This window comes from Gavialis gangeticus, unplaced genomic scaffold (genome assembly GCF_001723915.1).
Source record: "Gavialis gangeticus isolate Ggan-Ray unplaced genomic scaffold, GavGan_comp1, whole genome shotgun sequence".
Classification (NCBI taxonomy): Eukaryota; Metazoa; Chordata; order Crocodylia; family Gavialidae; genus Gavialis; species Gavialis gangeticus.
Genome location: NW_017729024.1, coordinates 162,476,423 through 162,482,850, shown reverse-complemented (window position 1 = coordinate 162,482,850; position 6,428 = coordinate 162,476,423).

Below are 6,428 nucleotides of genomic sequence, written 5' to 3'. Positions count from 1 at the left end.
GGAGCCATTAAAAAAAAAAAAAAAAAAAACAGGTGAGAGAGACACTGCAGTGAGACATGCGGGGTCCTCAGCACTTTTGAGAATCCAGCTGAGTTCCCTAATGTTTTGTACCAAGTCAAAAATACAATTCACTGAGGCAGAGAAGTGAGATTAATCCACAAACTGCCAGCTAGGACTATAAATAGTATAGTTATTTACTGCTGCACTCTGCTTTTAAGCACGTTTCCTGAACACTAAAAGTTTTCACAGGATAAAAAGTTGAAAGAAAACACAAGCCAAGAAGGCAGCCTTCCCCTCCCTGCAGTTGTCTGTCTATCAGGCAGGGCTGTGCTTTTGACAAGCAGCGAATTAACTCTAGAGAAAATACAAAGTTTCATATGTGAATTGCTTCCCTTTAAAGACTCAGCAAAAGAAAACGGACCTAATAGTCAATTAAACTGTTTCTGAAGTGTCACATGCACTGCCAAGAGAATAGATCACAGACGTTACATCTTATAAAAATGCTTGTGTTTTATCCCCCTTAAGAACCGTTCTGAAAGGAAACTCCTTCTTTATGAGCAGTGTACGTCTGGGGAAAACCACTGCTTTCATGTGATAAAAATACCGCAAGTACAAAAGAGTCCTGATTTAAAAACACAGTTTAATGTTTATTTGTATTTCACCAAAACTGATCATGCTTTTATTCCTGTAGTCAACATTTTGTCCTGACCTTCGTTCTGGTTTCCTGAAGGATCTCTCTCTCCTGCCAAGAGCTGTAGTTTCCTTTAAAAAATATTTCCTTGTTACAGTGATATTTGGTTATTCCTCATCCCCTCCAACCCCCAGAGAAGGGAAAACACTCCTCAGAGTGTGTGCATGTGCATGGGGGTCAGGAGCAATGGTGGGAAGCACAGAGGAAAAGCTAACAGAGAAAGTTTGCTTTGGATTTTGCCACAGGAGGGAGCCAGGGAGCAGGAAGCCGAGTGAGTGAACAAGAAAGTCTTGTTTTCCACAGCCTAGGTGCCCTCCAGGGAGCATACATGTATCAGTAGGTGTTACTTGTGTGGGATGTGATGCTTATGCTTCTCCCCAAAAAAGAATTAAGTTTTATCTGCAACAGGTGCAAACTGATGTCCATCGCACTGGAAAGAACTGAAGGTTTGGAAACACAGGTATCCATATTGCATGCTATTCGGGGAAAATAAAGACTTCTTGGGAAGGAGTCATGAGGAGGCTGGGACAGGAGAGGCCAAAGAGAAAAGAAGCTGCAGCACGCAACTGCTAGAAGGATGATCCTGCCTTGAGCAGGGGACTGGAGTAGGTGACTTGTGAGGTCCCTGCTAGCCCTACTGTCTTATGATCCTTAGGAGGAGGAGGATCTCCAGCGCACAAGAGGAACAGACTTAAGTCCATATCCACTTTCAACACTGCAGTGGAACAGCTGAGGAAAACACATCTGTAAAGACAACAGCAAGCAGTGCTGGAATGGAGGGGCCAGAAGACTAGAAAGGAGAAAGTGCAGAGACCCAGGGATGGAGGCTGCAAGACCACTGCCACCAAAAAGAAAGAGGTGACTGGTGACGGTCAGTACCTTCCTTCTGCAGGGGATAGAGGCACCAATCTGTTATCCAGATTCAGGGTCCAGGAGGCTTGCTTTTTGCCTGGGACCTGTATTTAGGATGTCATAGAAAGACTGTCAGAGCTCATCCACCTGCCTGTCCATGTAGGCACCAATGATACTGCCTGGACTGCCACTGAGAAGGTAAGAGGAGACTCTGAGGCTATTTACAAAGGAGTTTGGAGCTCTACTGGCGTTCTCATCAGTCCCCCCCAGTGGAAGGTAAGGGTGCAGGCAGGGACCCATCACATCATAGAGATAAATGCATGAGTGAGAAGGTGGCATTGACATAAAGGCTTTGGTTTTTTTTGACAATGGCAACATGTTCTGGGAAGAGGACTGGTATCAAGAGATGGCACCCATCTAACCAGAACTGGAAAGAGCATCTTTGGGCACTATTTGGCCAACCTACTAAGAAGGACTTTAGACTAGGCTCCATGGGGACATGAGGAGCAAAAAACTCCCCAGCAACAAAGCAAACTACCTAGAGGGGAGAGGTTCAAAAAAGAGGCTCAAGTTGGGAAGGGCCAGAAGACCACAGGACAGCAATAAGGGATATATGGGAAATAAGTAGGTCAAAATGCAGAATACTTCCAATGTATGTACAGAAGTATAGGAAACAAGTGAGATAAGATGGAAATCACAGCCTATGAAGAAAACTGATTTGATTGGCAACACTGAGATTTGATAGGACAACTCTGACGACTAATGTCAACATTTAGATGTACGCATAGTTTTGGTGGGACAAGACTTGGAGAAAAGGTGGTGGGCACTGCCATATGGATCATACATTTATTCTTTAGTTCAGGAGGAGGAAGGTAGGAGATCGGGGTGCATTTTTGTGAAGATAAGATGTGAAACATACCATCCCCATCAGGAAGGAGAGGTGGATGAGGCACTCTTCAAAGGAATGACAAAATTATCCAAGAATTCTGAGATGTTACCGATGAGGGACTTCAGTTTTTCATGTATCTGCTGGAATAATAATACAGTCAAACATAAAATGTTGAGTAAGTTCCTGACTTGTATGGAGGACAATTATCTATTCCAGCAAGTTGAGGATACGACTATTGGATCTTGTTCTGACTATCAGGGAAGAACTGATAGAGGATGTGAAGCTGGTGGGAAACTTAGAAGGAAGTGGTCATGATACAGAAGTCATATTCCTGACACAGGGAAAGCATAAGGTCAGCAGAACTGGATTTCAAAAAAGCTGATTTCAACTGAAATACAAGTCAACAAATATCAGAAAATACAAAATGGGTGACCTGGCTGGATGGTAGCACCATGGAGAAGAATCTAGGAGTCTTGGTGGATCACAGCATCTATACAAGCCTGCAATGTGACGCAGCTGCAAAAAAAAGGCAAATGTGGTTTTGGGCTGCATCTGTAAGAGCACTAGGTGTAAGACATTGGAGATGATAGGCCTCACCTAGAGTATCATATGGAGTTCTGTACTCCATTCGAAAAGGTACATGGAGAGTTAGAGAAAGTCCAGAGGTGGGTGACAAAAAAATAGAGGGCTCAGAAGGCAAGGCCTATGAGGTGGAAAGAAATAGGCATGTTCAATTTATAAAAAAGGTGACTGACAAGGGACATGATAGCAGTCTTCAAATATATAAAGGGCTGCTGTACAGAAAAGGGGTAACTCTTTTTCTTTGTTGATTCAGAGAGCAGGATGTGTACCAACAAATTAGTTGCAGCAAAACAGGTTTAGATTGAATATCTAGCAAAACTTTGCTGCTAGAATGGTGAGGCTGTGGCTTAGACAGTTTAGGGAGCTTGTAAAATCTCTTTTGATGGAGGTTTCCAAGAGGTTGGATAAGCACTGATTACAAATGATTCAGGAGTAACTATGCTGCAGCGCTCTGTAAAAACCAAAAATTAAAAGCCCAGGAACATCTCTGCCCCCCTCCAGGATCACTGGGAGATTACAAGAGCTCTAAACCCACAGCAGGGGAATACTGGCAAGAGAAACATCGCTCAGCACCTGGAGAATGAAGCAGAGCTACAGAACCAGATTAATTATGAAAGATGATTAAAGCAGCCAAGATCAACTCACACAGATTTGGAAATGGGATTTCTAGCTGTCCAGTTATGGGGTGTGATGTGTGATCAGGCTTGCTAGTCCCAGGGTGCAAAACAGAATGGAGGGCATTTGTTTTTTCCTGTGCTTCTGAGCCTCTCTGGTTACCACACAGGGCTGGGAAGAAATTTCTCTCTCCTTGCCTGTTGTGACCAGTGTCATTGTCTGTACTCCCCCGTGAATCCTTCCTTTAAAGCCAAGACTGTCCCTCTGCTCAGGGTCAGACCAGAATCTGGGTCTGGAAGGAATTTTACCCCATAGTAGCAGGGTATTGTCCTCTTCCTTGGATCTGTTGAGTGCATTTTAACAACTTTATGGCTGCTCTGCTTGGGGCTTTCTTTGGGCACTCTGTTTTTTGGGCAACAGGCTATGTAGCTGTGCAATAGGGTTGATTCTGTAGTTTTAGAAACAGGATGGCTTAGACTCGGATGATCCAGCTGCAGACACGTGTTTGGATAAGGTAACCTCCCAAAGTCATTTCCAGCCCTACTTATCCATGTTTCTAGGTACTTCAAACTTGGACTCAGGAAATACTGATGCCATGAGAATATCTAATGCAAAAAGCATTCTGCTGCTTCCCAAAAGCATTACATCTGTATGAAATACTTGTGCTTTCACTGGGAAAGTAAAAAGAGCTTTTAATTAGAGTTGTCATATCTTGTGCCATTTTTACCATCCTGCACCTAATGCTCAGTCGCAACTTAAGACCTTCACTAGAGTATCCCGTTCCCAACTGCATTTATGGAATCTATACCAAGCTAAATGGACAAAGTTCATCAAGCCTTATAACTTGTAGAGTAAGGCGAGGTAGTTCATGGCACACCATATCATGAAATGTTAGCATCCAAATCTACAACATACTAAGAACGAAGACTTCTTTTTTTTTTAAATGAGTGATTTCAAGGAACAGAATTTGTATTTTCTTCATATTTAGTAATAATCTTGACAGTGATTTAAAAATAAATATATAATTTTAAACCCAAACTTGCAAGTCTTGCATGTTAGGATACAAAAAAGGAGCAATGTTTGGTTCTTTGCCTTCACTGGTGCTGTTGAAGCTGTAGGTCTCAGCTGGACCCAAATCCATGATGGTGCAATATTATAACTTAATGTAAACCAAAGTGCAAGTCAAACTTCATACAAGAAGTGGTCACAAAAGGTACCAGGAGTTTCAATACATGACTTGATAGCACGTAGTATGCATCCTTACCACCAAGGTGCAAGTAATTCAGCCTTCTGACTGCCACATTTCTGATGACCTGCTCAATTTTAATTACTGGCAGCCCAGTACAATCAGGTTTAAGTTGAAATTGGCCTTCCACCCTATACATTTCAATGCATCAAGGTCTGAAAAAGAAGGTTGCAAACTGTTCCTACAGTCAATGAAGACAGTTAATCAGCACACATGAAAGCCTGAATTCTGTTATTTTCAGTTAAAGTTTTAAAAGCTTACAGAGTTCCCATGGTTCATTTTCAGACTGTTCTTCTACGAGTGTTTTTGTTTTAAATGAACTCAGTTACAGAATTGCGTACAGCAAAGTGAGTGTCCTTGCTTGAAGGCTAACTACCAGTTTTTTTTATTAAAAAAGAAAAAGGGCTAAGTCATGCACAGACAAGACAACAAACCTCTGTTTACAGATATTAACAGGAAACTCTTGTTTCTTGCATTCTGCTGCAAAACCACATAGCTCACATGGCAGTTCAGAGCAGCACTCCTGAACTTCTCAGGTGAGCCACCAGACTTTTCAGAAACAGATGATCATTTCCACATGCAACATGGCAAAAAAGACATGTATGAAGTAGCTGAGCCTAGATTTAGTTCACTGAAGGAATAACATGCTTTAAGAGAACACTCAGCTTGTGGCTCACTTCCTTCACTGTCAGTTTTCTGCAAAAATATGCAGTGTGACCACCACTGATCACGCTACCTTGTTTTGTACATGTTCAGAGCCCACCACCATTGCATTAGTTAGCCATATAGTTCTAGCACAGGATATTCTTCTCTTGGATATACCTTTCAGCATAAACAGCTGTTTCATGTTCAGGAGACAAAACAGGATGTCTTTTTATTATAAAGCTGAAGCGCACACCCCCTACAATAATTTTTCTTTTTTCCAAATCCCCATTGATTCTTATTTTCTACTGTATCTTCCAATGATCACTCATGTCCTTCCACCTCTACCCCATCAGTGACTGTATTCACCCAAATCCAATGTGACTGAATTTAAGATACCGCCCCCAGAATTGAATATGATACATGAAAGATAAAATGTAGTTATACTTCTTCTGTGTAAAGAATCTAATTAACATTTGGCTCCCCCCACTACTGCAGCTGGGAAAGCAGCAGCAGGAAGGCAGGCAGCCTGAGCCCTGCCCTTCCCTGGGTACCTGTGCCCATGCTCTCAGCCACTGCTTGCACCCTATGCCTAGCTCTGGCAGTGGCTGCTGCTGTGGCCCCAACCTTCCCCAGGCTGTTACCTGGATTTAAGATGAGGCTTCCATTCAACCCCACTACCCACTCCCCTCCCTCAGCATGTTGGAGGGAAAAAAACCTCGTCTCAAATTCAAAGAAATATGGGAGCTATGTAGACTATGGGCAAAGCAGGAAGAGTTGCAAGCATTGTTGGCACTACATTTTAAGCAAAGATAGCCTTTCATGGCACAAAACAATCCTTTCAATCCCCTCTTACATTGTTACATCATGCTTCTCAATGTACTGGGACACAAGTTAAACTCAAAGACAAA